This window comes from Rhinolophus hipposideros (genome assembly GCF_964194185.1).
Source record: "Rhinolophus hipposideros genome assembly, chromosome: 14".
NCBI lineage: Eukaryota > Metazoa > Chordata > Mammalia > Chiroptera > Rhinolophidae > Rhinolophus > Rhinolophus hipposideros.
Genome location: NC_138060.1, coordinates 56,595,601 through 56,613,933, shown reverse-complemented (window position 1 = coordinate 56,613,933; position 18,333 = coordinate 56,595,601). Strand labels below are relative to the sequence as shown.

Sequence of the window (18,333 nt, the reverse complement as noted above, 5' to 3'; positions counted from 1 at the left end):
AAATTTGAATCCGGGTTTCCCACTCCAAGGCCAGTGTCCTTTTAGAAAGAGCATAGGCAACACAGCCAGGATGGATATACTCTCCAGGGAGACTTGGGGATGGGAAACCAAATCTCACAGGTCCCTGGGGCAGCAAACAGGAAATGGCTAGTGCCGGGCCAGGCGGAGCTGAAATCCAACTCTTGCCAAACCTGCTGCCCCTGGACATGGCTTTCTAACACAGCTCAGCATCCCCACCCAGGCTCAGCTCTCCAGGTGGCTCAGTCTACTCTTGTATGGGCACTACTGTGACAACACGGGTTAGAGAGCAAAGGACACATAAGTGTGACCTTTCCAAACCAAAAGAGAAAGGCCATCTGTCACTCCATGTCCAACTCTGAACCTGCCAGCCAAGCTCCCCACCTGTCATCCTCCACTGGAACTGGGGAGAACCTCCCCAGTGCAGACCGTTCAGAGCTGATCCTTGCCCAGTCTGACCACCTCCCTCTCTGCTGCTCTTGTAGTTGAAAACTGGAAAGGACCCTGTTGCTAGCTTGTTTCCCTGTGGTGTCTGTCACCCCATGTCACAAATAACCAAAAGAGCACCAGGAAAAAGTATCCATCCTGCCTACAAGTTCCTTTACACATTTGTTTGAAACAACTACGTTCCGGTAAAGCATATCAGGAAAAAAGTTTTTTTTAAAAAATCCGAGGCCTAAACACTCAGGTCGCTGAAAGCGGAGGTTGATTTCAGTTTCTGGACAAGTGCAGAGAAGGGTTCTAAAACCCTGAGGCTTAATGGGGAGGGGGCGTCCGGCGCCAGCCCAGCCAGCAGCTGGGCTTTTGACATGTGCTTCCCTAAACACAACCTTACAAAACAAACAAACAAACAAACGAACGAAACGATACATTTCATTACATTTGTTTTAACCTGCAAGAGGCTGACCTTGAAGATTGGAAAAGAATTCTAAAACTCATGTCAAAAAAGTGACAAAGTGAACTTGTTAACTCTCAGAATGGAAGGGGGTGGGGGGGGTCCTAGAAGCCATCTGACCGGTGACCCCAGGCACATACAGATGTCATTTACATTAGTTCTGCGGGTGGATGGGCATCGAGGTGCTGCTCGTGCTCTCGCCTGGCTCAGCACGGGGCTTTCTGAAGGTCGCCTCACTGCCACCTCGGCGTGCCGAAACCCGGAATCCAGGACACGAGGAGTGACCAATACGACGCCCCATAGGCACCCTTCTGAGCCCCTGTGAGCCACCCGCAGGCCTCCCGCAGACGCGATCGGTACAGGAGGGGACCGTGCCCGCAGGGTCCCAGCTCCTGGCCTCTCCCGCCGTCACCACATCACGCGCCCACACTCCTTCCCCAACCAGCCCCCGCGCCCGACGCGCCGCAGGCCCGGGTGAGCGGAACCCGGGCTTACCCGCGAGAGGCACAGGCAGCGCGGCCCCGTAGCAGGAGCGGTCCCGGGGGCCTCAGGCGCGGAGCTGTCCGGGCGCTCGGCTGTGCTGGCCTCTCCCTGCCTCCTCGTCGCCCTCCGCCCGGCCCCGGCCGCCCGGCGGCTCCGGTTTCCTCTCCTGCAGCAGCCGGCCGGGCGGCAGCCGGGCGCACGCGGCGAGGTCCGGCTTTGGCGCCTCCTTCTCCCGCTACACGCCCGCCGACTGGGCGCTCCCAGACTCCGGGCCGGGGCTCCGGAACGCGGGGGTCGTCCGGGTAATCGGGGCGCTCAGGCTCCGCCGCGCTCCCTCCCGCGCGCAGCCCCTCTCTAGGGGGCGCCTGGCTCGAAGACGCGCTGGAGTCACCGGCTCAGGGCGAACCGGGGCGGCGGCCGGGTGGGCCCCGGGGCGGCGGACCCGAGCGCTGCTGTGGACGAGGGCACTGGTGCAGCCGCCGCGGCGCGGCCTCTCGCCATGGCTCCGGGCGGAGGGGCGGCTCGCACCTCCCCTACGCGCTAAACGTCACCGCCCGACGCGCGCCGAGCCCTCCCCTTCCCCCATCCCGCCCGCCACCCGGCGCTGCCACCTGCGGGCTGCCCTCCAGGATGCCCAGGGGCGGAGCGCGTTTCAGCCGCCCCGAGCCGCGCCGCTGCTACCTCTCCTGCCGCTGCCACCTCTCCTACCGCGGCCCTTGGCCTGTCCCTGAGCCTTTACCCGCACCGCGGGGCACGAAGAAGTACCGGGAGATGTACCAGGGTCGGGGACAGCTACCACACCCCTGCCCCGAGCGATTATTTTCGTCTAGCTTTTCTCGATGCCAGTGCAGAGTCAGTCTAAGGTGGGGGTGGGGGGACGGCGCGACTCGCGCAGGACGGTGCCGCCAGCGTGGTGGAAGTCCAGGTGTCGGGTTATTGCAGATCCTGCGGTCCCCTAGGAAAGCATCCCTTAGGCTTAAACCCGGGGAGGACACGTGAAGTTGGGGGTGGGGGTAGGGTGGGGGTTGTCCGAACAAAATGCCACCAAAGAGTGTGGGAGGTGGTGTGGTGGATCAGGAAACGATCCAGGAAGTAAGAGCTCACAGGCCACTCTATTATGCAAATCACTGCTGGACGGTTTAAGGGGGAACCACCCACATGAGCTCATTTCCAGTTGAGGTAGCTGAGTTTACTGCTTCGGCCTAGTCTCTGCCCAAAGGGCATAGGAGGACACTGGAAGGATATGGAAAAGACTCAGACCAGAACCAAAGACGCCAGGAATCAAAACCCTAGAAAACCTGGTTTCCAGTACTGGAAGAGGCCTTGAAGAGACCAAGTGGATTGTCAAGATTGATTCCAGCAGGAATCCTCAATGGATGTTAACACTGGGGGTGGAGTTTATTGGGGAGCAGCTATTTGCCTGGGTTATTATGTCTCCCCATAGGTGGTTTAGGGGTATTAGTAGCAAGAGGGACACATATATTATACAAAGGGGCAGGCAGACAGCATCTTGACCAGGTGATCAAAATGAACATCACCAATGAGAACAGATGGATGTCAGTCACATCCTCAGAACACAACACTCACGCAGTATTCCCAGCAAGAATGCATAACATGAATCTAATGAAGCCTCAGGCAAACCCAAAATGAGGACTGTCTATTAAAAAGGGGCAAGGGCTACCTTCCTCAAACATGTCAATGTCATAAAAGACAAAAGAAGGCTTGGGAAATGTTCCAGATTAAAGGGTGCTACAAAGTCATGGCAACTCAAGATGATACCTGGTGCTAGACTGGATCCTGTACTGGAGGAGTGGAAATGCTATAAAGAACATTCTGATGGACAAATTGGAATCCTGATAGATTAAAGTATTGGATCAAATGGTAAGTTCACTGATGTTGATAACTGGTACTATTGTCATGTAGAAGAATTCCCCTATTTTTGGAAATACACACTGAAGTATGGTGAAGGGGGTAAAGGGGCATGATATACACCACTTACCTTTAACTGATTCAGAAAAATTGTCGATAGGAAAAAGTGATAAATGGGCAAAATATTAACCATCAGTAAATCTGGGTACAGGATGGACTGGAACATTTCTGTAACTTTGAGATTATTTCCAAATAAGATTTTTGAAAAACCATCAAGTGGAGGACAAGGTGGGATGGGAGGAAGGGAAGGTGTGGTTATAAAAGAGCAACACAAGGGATTCTTGTAGTTTTAGAACCTGTGGTTTTAGAACAGGGAATACAATTTATATAGACCTTACACACACACACGCACACACACACAAATAAGTACAGGTAATATGGGAAATCTGGATAACAGGATATATCGGTGTCAATATCCTAGTTATGATAGCATATGAAGGTTTTGCAAAATGTTATCATGGGGGAAAACTGGGCAAATCGTATTTTTTATGACTGAATGTGAATCTACAATTATCTCAAAAAATTTTTCAATTATAAAAAAAATGATCAAGTATATGCCAGGATTGTATGTAAATGAGCATGGCTACCTGGGAGAATGGAAAAGCGGTTTTCTGGGTTCAGAGTAGACATGGGGCTGTTACCAACAATGAGAGCTTATAACGGGGGGAAAAGACTATTTGAAGCATAACTGACAGATCAGCTTCCTTCCAGTTCTGTAATTTAAGAATCCTAGAGCTGGGCAATCTCTGAGATCATCTAGTCCAACCTTCTCATTTTCAGGAAACTGCGGGCAGAAAAGAGGTACATGACCAGAGAAGCATCAAATTAATGGTAGACCGGTAACTACAGTTCTTGTCTGCCGAATACGTCCCGCGCTCTTTGCACCTTTACCAGGGGCCGGTCGCTGTTTCCATGAGATTCAATCAGGGTTGGTACTGAATTTTGAAGTCATTCATTCATTCATTTTGAGTCCCTGACTTGTGGCCCTGTGGGAGCAGGCTCCTAACATCTGATTCCAGGCACCAGATGACAGACATGTGGATCCCACCCTTGAGGAGGAGGGGCTGGTCTCCCTCTTCCACTCTCAGCTCAGAGGGAGCAGGTGGCAGGCAGGGCTCCTTGAGTGAGCCCCCTGCTATGGGTCCTGAGCTACTTCAGCAGCTGGTGACCTGCTGCTGCTGGAAGTCAAGGGTGCAGAGACCTGGGAGGGAAGCAGGTTTCCCTCCTGCTTTCTCTTCTGAGGACACAAAAGAGAAAACAGTAATTGCCCTGGCAGGTCCCAGCCTTATTCAACATCAGGCAGAGGCCAGAGAGGAGGAGCGGAAGCCAAACATGCAAAGGGCAGGGGCAGCATCAGACAAAGCTCCACAGGCAGCCAAGACCTTCAGTGGCTGGAGCGGTGGGGAGGAGCCAGCCCCTGGGCCTGTGACTGGGTAAGGAGAAAAGAGTTCTAGGTGAGGGAGCAACGTACTCAAATGCACATTTTTAAAAGCTCCCTCCAACCGCTGAGTGGAAGATGGACTCAAGTGCGTATCAAGAATAGTCAGTGGCTCTGGAAGGTGTGAGGAAGACAAGACAAGTTCAGTGCCAGCCAGGGAGGCTGAGCTGCCATGGTGTCCACCTCCTCCACTACTACTGCCACCAGCTATAGTTTAGTAATGTGCTAAAACCCCACTGTAACATAAACGGGCCCCCCCAAATCAACTGGTAGAGTGTACGTTTGCATACCTGAAGGTTAGTTGAAACCAGTATTTCTCAGACAATCTTCCAGTTACTATATGAGGAAAAAAGTATTTTCTATTTATTGAATAAATGTGTAGAAATAGATCAATTATTACAAATGCAGCATCAGCTTAAACTGAACTGAGAGCACCCCAACTGATTGTGGGGTACTCACCTATAACCACATGCCACACATACACCTACATCCTCCAAGAAAAGAACTTGAACTGGTCATCAGGTCAAAACGAGAGCAGAGGTCTAATTACGTTATGTCCACATTCACATGATCATCGATGATAATGTCGTATCCCAGTGTCTTAATCTAACATTTATTGAGCACATATATGCACCAAGAATTGTACTAAGTGCTTTAATGAATGGCATCAGCTCATTGAATCCTCACAACAACTCTGTGGGATAGCTACCATTACCTGCAATTTACAGATAAGGAAACTGAGCCTCAGGGAAATGAACTAATCCAGAGTCACACACTATTGACAAGGTCAGAATCACTCCTGCTTTTTGGACTCTTGCAAAGTAAAGGAGAATCAACCTCAGTCTTGGAAGATGGGAATATTGGAGCTGGGAATACTGGAGTGGTGAGAACTGGGGTGCAAAAGGCATTGAGATTGAGACATGGATTAAGCTAGGATTAGGACATGTAGCCTTATGTTCATAAGGCTGAGCCATTGCTCTTGGATTCCTTAGAAGAAAAAAATGGATTAATACCAATTACTTCTTTATTGCACCTGGTGTGAATCTCAAGGCTTTAAACACCATTTATGCACAGGTAACTTCCAAATGTCTACTTCCAGCCTTGACTTTCCCTCCAGACTCATGGAAACAAACTTCCTACTTGGCACAGCCATTTGGATGTCTACTAAGGACCTTAACCTTATTATACCCTAAAATGAACTACTGATCTTTCCCCAAGTTCTACTCTTCAAGTTACCTAGATTTCAGTTGCTCAGGCCAAAAAGCTTGTAACCATTTTTAACTTCTTTTTTTCTAATTCACATCCATCTACCAGGAAGTCATATTGGTTCTACCTTCAAAATATAATCCAGACTCTACTTACCACCTTCACTGCTTCCATCCTACTCCAAATCACGGTCATCTCTCCTGGGTTCCTGTGAGGGGCTCCTAAATCCTGGCTTCTTCCCCTGCACCCCCACCCTCCCCACAGCCCATTTTCAACAGAGGAGCCAATATTCCTGTAAACTGTGAGTCGTAGCATGGCCCTTCTCTCTTAAAACCTTCTAAAGGCTCCACATTTCCCCCAGAGTATAGACAACTGTCTTTCCAGTGGTCCACAGGACCTACATGGGAGTCCCCAACGTCATTTTCCTCTTCTCCGTCACCTCACTCCATAGGCACAATGTCCTCCTTGCTATTCCTTGAATGTGCCAGAGACACTCACCTCTGAGGAAACTTCTTTAGATACTCTGTGATTATGTCTCACTGGGAGGGGGGGTGAGAAGAGGAGGGTCAGCAGTTTCTGCACTGCAAGGACTATGAGAAGAAAACAAAAGTAACAGCCTTGCACTGCTCCTCATCAGCAAGTTGAACCTTTTCCTTCTGGTATTACTCAATTTATCACATATGGCCATATAAAGTTGACCCAATATGAACAGACTCCTATTTCTATGACTGGGTCTTCGGAATAAATAAATTGGTAAGAGACAACCTCTGGGTGGGGTATAAGCACTTGCAAAGCAGAAGCTGAGTTAGCTAAGGGAAGATGGTGGTGGGAAACAGTTTATTCTTCCCAAGCCCACTCCACATGGACCAATTAAATGGAGGACGCAGCTGCAGCATGCTCTTAAAAGAAGATACCAAATCACTGAAGGGGCACAGCAATAAGGCATAATAAAGTCAAAATGTAACACATGACAAGCATAAGGCCAACAGTACTCCAGGGTCATAAGAAACAGTGAAAGGTTAAATCCTCCCTTAGAAAGAGAAGGCTCTCAGACTGGTGGAAAAAGAAAGGCTAGCTTTCTGGTGTTTATGAAAGATTCAACTGAAAGAACATGACTTTAAAAAAAGTTGAAAATAATGGGAACGGCAAAAGTATAACAAAAGAATGCACACTACATTAGAAAAAAAAAAACCATAAAAAGATACATAGCGGCAGTATCCTCAACTACGAGACCTGGCTTTCTCAGTCAGTTCACACACAATCTGAGTCCACGGCAGGCCTGGTTGCACGATGTTCCGCCCTTTTCCCCAGTAAATCTGAGGATCCTGAAAAATGTGTACATTTTCCAAAACTCCATCTCATTGCTCTTGTCATTTCTTGTGCCGCTAAATACTCATTGCAGGCCTCTTGTCTTTGCAGCTCCCTAGGCAATGCCACTGCGAGGCCCCCAACTGACTACTCAAGCACAGCTAATATAAGGCTGTCGTGTTTAATTAGAGTTGGCTAAGACCCGAGGGTAGTAATTACATGTTAGCCGAGCTAACCAGATAGAGAGACTCCATGTTGTGATATATCATTTACCCCAAAATTAATCGGTGTATTTTATGTAATTCCAATCAAATGTCAAGGAAATTTTATTTTAAGGAAATGACAACATATCCTAAAGTTCATATAGAAAAATAAATACGTAAGACTATCCAAGCAATTAAAAAAAAAGGAAAACAACAAAAACAGTCAAAAACCAAACAAACAAAAAACAAAACAAACAAACAAAAAAACAATCCAGGGTATTAATCCTGACCAGAAAACTAAATATAACATAAAGTGACTGTAATTAAGGGGTTATTTCTGTCATAGGAATGGATAACTACACCAATTGTACAGAACTGAGAGTTGAAAACCAGAGCCATGTATCTATGAGAATTTAGTTTTATGGCTAGCAGGACACTATTTTCACTTTGTTTTAGTAGTCTAGGTTCTCCGGGTTCCTGGATAATCAAACAGAAACAGTTTTACTATGAGAAAATTGTAAAACGTTTTATTAATCATATGATGCCCCCTGTGACATGGGTTTTGGATAAAGTCCTGGGACCATCCAGAGAAAACACTTTTCAAAAAGTTTCTTTAAGTGTTCCATTTTTTCCTAATTTCTTCTTAGTTCTTATTCATCTTTTTAAAGAGATGATCTTGATAATATATCTCTGGACCCTGTGTCATCTTTGATATCTCAAGATTAACAGCCATCATCAATACATTCAGCAGTTTTCTTTTAAAAAGTTATGAAAAATTTCAAACATAAAAATAGAATCATATAATGAGCTCCATGTATTCCTCACCAGCTCCAACCATTATCAATGCAGAGCCCATCTATCTCTATTCTCACCCAATTTCCTCATCCCTTGAATTATTTTGAAGCAAATCCTCATCCCAGACATATCATTTCACTCCTAAATCTTTCACTGCACCTCTCTGAAAGATAAGACCTTTTATGACAAGTTACCTACAATGTACATATTACTAATTGAAGTTGGGTTGACGAAACTTACCCTGAGTTGTTTTTTTGGCAGGTACAGGAGATCTTTCACAAATTTTTCCATTTTTTTTCCTTTGGGTATTGTTTTATTTTAATTTTCTTTCTATGTTTGAAGTCATATTGTTTGCTTCAATTTTGCTAAAAATGTATCAGTTTTCTAATTTATTTTCATGACATTGCATCTAGCAAGAGAAAACATTTAGAACATAGCGAATTACTGCTAGAGAGCAAACCAATGAATGATACAGGAGACTTAGAGAAGAAAAGCCCATGCGCAGATGAGAGGGGAGAGAGCCAGGGAAGAAGTAGGGGTCTGCCCTTAAGTAGAAACAACTCATCCATTGCATAGGAGGAAAGACAGCGTTTGTGGATTCAGTTAAATGTAAATGAATTGATTTAGTGATTCTGCTGAATGTGGAGAGAAATCAGAAGCTGGAGGGGAGAAAAGCTGTGAAATAGTGAGCTCGATGGGAAAAAGTGAATTGTTTAAGAAAATGTAGGATTTCCTGAAGGTTTGAGAGCCCATTTGAGATTTGTGGGTTATTAAATTTAAAGTAGGATTAGCTCAGCATGATAGTGTGTTTCTGTCCACACACATAATTCTCTGCTTCCATGTTGACATAAAAGAGAGGAAGAAAGTTGGGTTTAACCAAGGTTGTTTTTTTCCAGATGAGTTTTAATGAAGAAAGAGAGGGGCAGGGTAGTTTAGAGTATACACAGGAGAGTAATTTTAGTGACTGAGGAAGTAAAAATGAGAAGGGAGTGGTGGACAATGAAGAAATCATTTGACGTGAAGAAAAAACAGCCATGCCTCGAGAGGGTTGTAGGAGGAGCAATGTCTTCAGGGGAACAGCCAGGGGGTTGGCTGCTGATAGGCTGTGAATCCAGAGGCCATGGTGGAAGGTCTGGGAAGAGGCACAGAGGAAAGGTGTGTGGGAGACTGTGCACTTGAGTGTATCAGGATAAGATACAGGAGAAAAATGATGACCTAAGAGACTTTCCTTTCTCGTTCTCATTAGTCACTGCCTGTGAATCCTGTTGCTCTTAACTTCAGGCTTTCTCTCCATCCAGAAGAGTGGGTTTGATACTCAAAAGTTCCCCCACTGGGAGGATTTAGTGTCCAATAGTCATTTCTCTGTCTTTCATGTCTATAATGTTACTGCAGTCTCTTCTGGTTGGTTCCAAGAAACCTGCAGAGAAAACGGTAAGCCAGGCTTGAATTTTTCTTCCCTGGTCAACTGGCCAAAGGGAACTCCCCAAGAGGAAAAGGCTGTGAGTTAGGAAGGGAGTTACATGCATCCAGAGTAGGCATGCTGGGAGTGTAACCAACCTGCTCAGGTAACCTATTAATAATACCTCCGGGACCTGCAATTAATGCTGTAGTTACATTGAGCACACCCATCTTTATAGCTTGGTGGATCCTATTACTCAGTTCATGATAAGCAGTTCGTATCTGAAGGGCATCTGATGTGCACGGGTACCTCCCAGGGCAAGAAGTGTTTCTCAAAGGGAGTTGCTTGATAAAGAGAGGATGCTCTGTTTCAAACCCATAGGCACCACGCCTGTAATAGTGCTGTCAGGTTGACCACACCATCCACATGGATCAGATATGGACACTTAGGCTACCATTGTATCCACTGACGCATGCGGACCAAATTATGGAGCTATTTGCTCATGAGCCTGGACGGGCTGGAGAACCTCTGCTGTTCAGGAACCCACTCAAATCTGGCATCCTTTTCGTATTATTTAGTAAATTCAGAGTTAGTAGTACATCTGAATATGGAATATTTTGCCTCAGAAATCCAAAGAGGTTTATCAAACACCACGCATCTTTCTTAATGGTAGGTGTGGCAATTTCTTCTTTGCTTTGAAGTCCAGACCACTGCATTGTTGGAAAATTCAACCAGATAAGAGGCCTCTGGATGTTCTTAGGTTTTATTTCCTACTTTCAGAGGGCAAATATGTGTATTACCAGGGGATCAAGAGGACCTGCTAATAATTTCATCTTTCCTGATTCTATCAGCATGATGGAATGCAGTGAACATGTGTGATGTCCTGTAGGATGATGAGATGGTCAATGTCAGTATGGGCTAAACTGTGGCACAGAACCAAAGAGTGGACATAACCATGAGACAAAATTAAAAGTGTACTACTCACCCTGTCAGTTGAAAGAAAACTGCTATTTGCGTTCTCTACATACTAGGATAAGAAAAATGCATTTGCCAAATACAAAGTTACATACACATGCTAGGAATGTTGATTTACTCCAGTAAGGAGAACACATCTGGAAGAGCAACCGCAACCTAAGTCACCAACTGATGAAGCCTGTGGTAATCCATAGTTATTTTCCAAGATCTATTTGTCCTAGTCAATCTTGCTAATTAAATAGGAATGAGATAGGAATTATTACTCGTGCCTCTTTCAATCTTTGAGGGTAGCAGATTCCATGTGGAGGCACTCTTTGCTCCTGAACTTCACATTCGGGAGCTGGGAAAATAATCGCTGATATATGAGTATCTGGAGGCTGGCTGGGCCTACTGTGAGGTGGACACTGAGGAAACCCCATTTATCACCTAACATCCAGAAGTCTCACCTTGATTTATGGACCACAGTGCATGCTGAGACCCCTGGTATTGCTGTTATCTCAAAGCTAGTGCCCAATATTCTCCTAACGGTCTGGGCATTTTCCTTTCCCTGACACACTGTTACTGTGATCAATGGCTTTAAGTCTTGGAAGATAAGTAAGTTTCTGTTTTTACTGAAGAAGTTTTTCATTTGGGCCTCCCTTTCATTCAAGGACTCCGTGTTCAGATCTGTTTTAGGTCTGACACTTGGGTGAGGGGCCATGATTCTCTCTAACAGTGTCTTAAATTATACCTCTGTTTTCCAGACCAAAACTTTTTTGGGGGGTCATACAAACCAAATAGTATCTTAATGTTCTACTGCCTATTTTAGTAATAAAGATCCCGTGATCAAAGAGCCCCTCTGAAATATCTCTGTGGAAGAGAACATTCTGTTATGTCTCCATCCTTGCTGGCTACTATTGTAACCTTGCCCACCTTGTCACTCACAGTGAAGAACTGCTGTTTGATCAGACCTTCCTGGGATCCTGCTGTTTCCATTGAAATGAAGGTGCTCATTTCAACTGTATCATTGTCCCCTAGTATCCACAGCCTACAGTGAGAAGCCACTTAAGTGATTTTAAAGGATTTTTATGCTCTTCTCCTGATATATTTCTCAACACTTTGGTTAAGTAAGAGTCTTCTGGACTCTGTTGTGGCCCATATTTGAGGGGTGATTAGGTTCTCCCTTGAAGTCTTTGAAGCCCTTTCTCTATATCTAAGGCTCTCAAAGTGTGATCCAGGCACCCCTGGGGGGTCTCTGAGTCCCTTTCAAGGGATGTATGAGCTCAATACTCTTTTCATAATAATAGCATGGTGTTATTTGCTTTTTCACCCTCATTCTTTCATGCATGTACAGAGACTACAAGACGTGACACTTCAACAGATTGTATACAGAAGTGGATATTAGAATCCAGCTTTCTCCTGTTAAGCTAGACCCTAAGGAGATTTACAAAATGACGTTACTTTACTCAGTAAATTTTTCCTTCTGGAAAATATAGTTATTTCAACCAAAATATTTATATGAAAATGTAATGGGTTTATTTTTTATTAAATATTGCAAAATAAATAATGTTGAATTTCTGAGTTTGAATGGCTCATACTATAAAGATCAATGGCCATAATACACATAAATAAAAACTCTTTGAGTCTTCAGTAATGTTTAAGAGTGCAAAGACATCCTGTGACCAAAAAGTGTGAGAAACTCTGGTCTACATTATATCTTAGAACTTCTGGCACCACAACACAAGAAACTGTTGAGTCCAGTTTTCAGTTAATCAACTAAGAAAACAGACAAAACTGTACATTTAAGTGATGTAACGTACAAACTATAGGATTAAACTTGTTTTTCTATTTAAGCCTTGTAGCTTTAAAATAAGAGATTCTTTTATCACCATCATATATATTTCCTAGTTTTTATTTCATGTCTCAAAACGGGAATTTAGGAACTTAATACTGTCCAGACCTATTAGAGGAGGATATCTCACCTCTTGGATCTTAAAGTGCGTGCATGTGTGTGTGTGTGTGTGTGTGTGTGTGTGTGTGTCCTATATCAATCACTGTTACTCTAAAGCCTTTTTTCTAATGGGTATCCATTCCATGTGACTACAGCTAACAATTTCAATCATTGTTTTCCCACATTCTGCTACAGATTGCCAAATTCCCATGCCTTAAAATGAGCTAGATTTCACTGCCTTTGTTCCCAGGCAGATCTGATATCCACTCCAACTTTCCTCCAAAATTTGAAGGTCTTTTGTCTGCATCTACTTTGGGTACCAATTTCCACATTTGTCAGGGCTCTTAACTAAAGCATTAGAAATGGACTTTGATTAATTTAAACAACACAGGAATATTACAAAGATACTGGGCAGTTCACAGATGTAATGAAAAAATTGAGAATTGGGCTAAAAAAATAAGAAAGGATAAAGAGAATCATAGAACAAGGAGTAGAACTAGGGTTAGGGGAAGGGATAGGGCTAGGACTAAGGCTGGGATTACAGAAGGTTAGGGCAAGGGCTAGAGCTAGGGCTGGAGTCACATTTGGGATATGACTAAAGTCAGGGTTACAATCGGGGCTAGGATTAGATATAGGGTTGCGGGTAGGCCTAGGGTTGCAACAGAGTCTGATTTAGTGTTATGGCTTGAGCTAGGCTTGGGGCTTTTGTTAACTTCAGGACAAAGAGAGCCACAGGGCTAGAGTTAATGATAGCACACCCAGTGTTATCATTAGGAGTGGGGTTAAGACTAGTGTAAGGTTCCCATGAACACAAGTCCATGCCCTTGATTTCTTACCCAGATTGTCTTTACGTCCTGAAATTTACTCGTACCTGAACAGTAGCAATCTCAGCCTTGGAAATGGGGCTGCTAGTGCTTAGTAGCCTGCAGCCAATGTTTGAACTGCTAGAGGCATTCAAAAGTGACACCCTTGCTTCAGATGGGGTCACTCCGGGCTGCGCTTTATAGTTCAGAGCTCCCAATGCGTTCAGGCCAAATCTGGTCTTCAGCTAGACCACGTCCTTGCTTGTTTCTTCCTGTGCCCTGTTCTGTCTCCTTCACTTCCCTTTTCCTGTGAACACTTCCCAGTAGATCACATGCACAAGAGTCCCTTTCTCAAGTTCTATTTCTAGGCAACTCAACCTACAACAATGAGCAATAAACCAAATATAAGAAGCAGATGCATGTTTTAGGCTACCAAATACAATCACCCACAAGACCTATCTTAATAGCAAAAGAAAACAAGGTGCTTAACCCCCGACTACATATCCTACTTCAGGGACAAAATCTCCTTCCAGTATATTCTAGGAAGCAGAATCCTATCTTTTTGTTCATAGCTTTAGACTCAGGAGCTAATGTAGTTCCTGACATGTAGTAGGCCCTCCACATATATTTGCTGAATGAATGGATGGGTGTCACATCAAATTCCTCTGATTCTGCTCCTAGATAGCTGCGGACCCGTCATGATGTCAGACTTTTTCTGTCATAATTGATGTTCTCCAGCCACAGCCATCTCATTAGGGCAGCTGAGTGCTTCAGGACAATGACTGTAAACGACTCCCTGTCATACACACTACACCACCTTGTTGTAAGCATTTCCCCTCTTTTTAGGTTTTCATTGTCATCCCTGGCCCTTCCTTCTTTGCAGGTAGTTTTTCTTTCCTCTGTATTATAAAATTATCAAGAACTATCTCCAACTCATTCAAAAATAGCTCAACGGTGGGGTGGCCGGTTAGTTCAGTGATTAGAGCGTGGTGCTGATAACACCAAGGTTGCCTGTCCCTGCATGGGCCACTGTGAGCTGTACCCTCCTTAAAAAAAGAAAAAGCTCAATGGAGCAAAATTGATAAGCTAGCGTCAGACTTAGTGTGCCAGTTAGAGAATTGGTCTGCAATGGAGAAGGCATCACCAATTCCTGAGGAAAGGGGGAATTTTAGTGCTGGGATAATGGTTAATTATTCTGGGGAGTAATAAAGTTATAACTTAATTTCCCAATGTTCACCAAAATAAATTTCAGATGGACTGAACAATCCAGGGAAAAAACTGAAACAATAAAAGTAGGAAAAAGGGTGAATATCTCATCTCTACATGGGAAAGGCCTTTTTAAACTTAAAAATAATTTTTAAAAGAAATCACAGAGGCAATATTCAAACTTTGAAAGCACCCTATCACATACGGATTTATCCTCAGACAAGAAAATCAGAGCTGCGTGCCAAGATGGATGTACTGTATAAGAATGTTTTGGTTTTGTTTTTTCAGTGTTAACTATGAATCAGGAAGGAGAAAAGGAAACTGGCTCTTACTGTAGATGAGGAGAGAGGAGAGCGTGTCTCTCCCTTCCTCTGTTAAGGTTAGGGAGGCTGGCCTAATAATTTGGCCTGAGAGTTGTGAGAGAAAGCTCTACGTTTGAATAATCGGCAGTCTTTGCATTGCTAAAGGTAAGAACTAGGAGAGAGACACGTGTGTTTAGAAAAATTCCTCAATGACCTTGCTGACGATGAAAGACTAGATTAGGTCCCTCTAGAAGGAGGTGATTAATGAATAGAGCTCCGTGCTCCATCAGATAACAGATGGGATTTATAATTTCCCCTGAAGACAAGGAAGAAAGGAGGGGGTGGGGGAATGGGGAGGGAGGAGTGGTCGGCTGGGGCGTGCTCTGGACTGGGTAGAAGAGGTGAGAAGGGAAAATACAGCTACAGGCAGAGTCCCAGGGAGGAGGCTGGGGCATGGTTACCTGTGGGAAGGATGCCTCAGGGGCTTGCAGAACACAGACATGCCACACTTCGTTTTGTCCATTTAAATTATATGTATATAATTTATACAACCTATATAAATATATGTATGTGTGTACATATTACATATCCATCTATAGTATATAATTTAAATATATATTCATTATATGTACAGGTAGAATAGGTAATACAGTTATGTGGTTCCAAATGCAAACTGTATGTTATACCCAGTTCTGCACCCACCCAACCACCCCCCCTCCATCAAATCAGCTGGAGTTGGGGTTCAAGATATGTTGGGGCTATTCTTTGCACATATAGGCAAATACCTTCCTATATTCTTGCCCCTCTTTTCTTCCCTTTCCCAAAAATGGTAGTATACTATACTCGGTGTCATGCACCTTGCTTTTTCCTCTCGATGATTGGTCTTGGAGATATTTTCGTATCAATACACAAAGGGAAAAATTCATTTCTATTTTAATCAGTCTCCTGCTGATGGACACTTGAGTTGTTACCAATTTTTTAAAATTACAAAAAGGCTGCGATGAATGCTATTGCGCATAGGTCATTTTGTAAGTATAAGAATATAGCTATTGGATAAGTGTTTAGAAGTGGACTTGCTGGGTCAATGGAGGCGTGCATTTGTCATTTTGGTAGATACCGCCAAGTTGCTCTCCCAACAGCAATGTGAAAGTGCTTATTTTCTGACACCCTTACCACCGCCACCACGTCCAGCACTCACTTTTTAGTTGTTTCCATTCTGTGCGGTAACATGCCCCCCCACTCCCCCCCCCCCCTTTATCACTTCAGTAAAAGCCTGTTTCACATAGTGGTCAGAGGCGAATGGCATGTTCTGCAGATAAGATGGTGAACATGGACTAAGCATTAAGAAATTTGTTGCAAGAAGTGACCGAAAATGTGATTTCCCTGGAAATATAATCATCCTGGAGTTACCACAGTATCTGTGATGGGTGCTAGAGTGATTAATGTTGGTAGCAAAGGAAAAAGACATCCCAGGAGGCCAGAAATTTTAAGGGATATGAGTTAGTAATATCAAGTTGAAAATCTCCCATCTCAGGGAGGTGGCGTCTGGCTCTTTCAGTGTTGTCACACTAGCCAGCTGGTGCTGGAAGAAGGACCTTGCTCCCTCCCAGGCCTTCCTGAGCGATGGGCATGCATCAGTCCTGAGGCTTCCAGACTCCGGCGTCTGTCTCCAGGAGATCCCATTCACTGAGCTGGTAACCTGAGAGTGGAGACTCTTATCTTAGGGAGAGCTGGAGACCCTGTGACACCACGGCCAGACTCTGTGTCTTGTTCTCTTGGGAAATTACAACCTGGAAGAGCGTGTGGAACCATCTCCTACTCTCTGAATTTATACCCTTGACTAGTAATTTTCCCCCTTCTGTTTCATTTCATTTCCTTTCTCATCTTCAGTAATGCTTTCCTTCTACTGCCATTGGGGTCATTTTGTAGTATTTTTCTATTGTTTAGTCCTTGAACTAACCCAATAACTAATTGACATATCCACAACCATAATGAGTAACTTCATAACATCTTTCTCAGGAACTGGCAGAGCAAGCAGGACAAAGCAACATAGAAAGAGCATTTGGAAGATTTGAATATGTCTGTTAATAAGCTTGAAAATATGCATATGAATTTTGAACCCAACTAAAACAAACAAACAAACAAACATATTTTCTTACCAAACTCTTGTGGAACATTTAAAAATATTAACCGTTTATTAGTCCACAAAGAAAATTTCAATAAATTCTTAAAATTAAATAACGTAGAGACCGAAAAGAAAATCTATCCAGTTTCTAATTAAAAAACAAAAACAAAAAAACACCCCAACTCTTGAATATTTTAGATTAAAAAAACAACAAAATGCAATACTATACCTTTTAATCTTTCTAAAGATATTCATTATAATTTGGAAGTTTCAGTCTGTTTTCTGCGTTGTTTTCATTTCCTCTGAATTACTTTTTTTGGTTTGCTTAGTTTAACCTCTTTTCATATTAGTCTTTCCTCACATATCTTAGTATTTCTGGCCATGTGTTCTCTATGCAAGAGTAAGGTACTAAAAGGGTCATTCAGTGTTTACTGCACATTTCAGGGTTTACTGACTAGTGAACTTCATTTTGTGGGTGAGATAGCTCTTTTATTGGGAGACCTACCCCTCCTGCCAGATGTATTTTGTCTTTTCCCGAAAAGGAACCTTCCGATCTTTTCACTGATGATTAGATTAGCTGCTGCCATCATTCTTTGCAGGACCGATGGTTCACAAGGCATTCTCTATTCTTCACTACTCCAGGTCCTTTGTTCATGTGGTTTAGAAAGTATTTCCAAACCACTGCAAGAGAGACACTGTCTAGGGTGGCGAGGTCAGTTGATTGTGGAGATGGAATTCCTTTCCTCCATTACCAAGGTGAGGATTAAAGGACCCAGGACTCACATATTAGTGGCGGAGTTGGGGGTTAATTCTGCTATGGATCCTCTGCTTATCTGCAGCCAATTGCTTTCTGTGTTCCAGAAATGTCTCAGACTTTCCATTTCAGGATGGTTCCCTTCCTTGTTCTTATGTGCTGTTATGGTTTTAATCTTGATTCAGTGACTTGGGTGAGGGTTTGGGAGTCTGTGTGGTAAATTCACGTGTTCAGTTCCTCATTTTGAATCGTGAGTCCAAAGTATTTTTGAGGACAGTTATAGCCTTTCCCCAGTGTCCTGTTTTGACTCTCTTCTCAGGAAGTGGAACATCTTTCTTAGGTTCCCCAGTTGTCTCAAGAGTATGTGAATTTCTCCATCAGCACGGGGCATCATATTTAACTGGATTTACGGGAGAGCAATGCAGGTATTTATCAGGGTGGATAAACCTGGACTTATAACTCTTCTACCTTTAAAAGCTCTGATCTAAGTGTAGCAGTGTCTATGGAAACTTCTCTGCTGATCCTCTACTCTGAGAGCTTCCCCAGACTATAAACAGACCAGGA

General features: G+C 44.1%; 1 protein-coding gene across 2 annotated transcripts in view; it reads right to left on the bottom strand.

Moving 5' to 3' along the window:
- TRAK1 (trafficking kinesin protein 1) overlaps window positions 1-1,931 on the bottom strand; it is a gene marked incomplete at its 5' end in the record, with an annotated part of 168,484 nt that extends 166,553 nt beyond the window's left edge. Inside the window, one exon of one of the 2 annotated variants that reach the window (XM_081073106.1) lies at window positions 1,409-1,931. The remainder of the gene's footprint in view (window positions 1-1,408) is intronic. The other variant, XM_081073101.1, reaches the window with a different exon arrangement.
- Window positions 1,932-18,333: the final 16,402 nt, after the last annotated feature.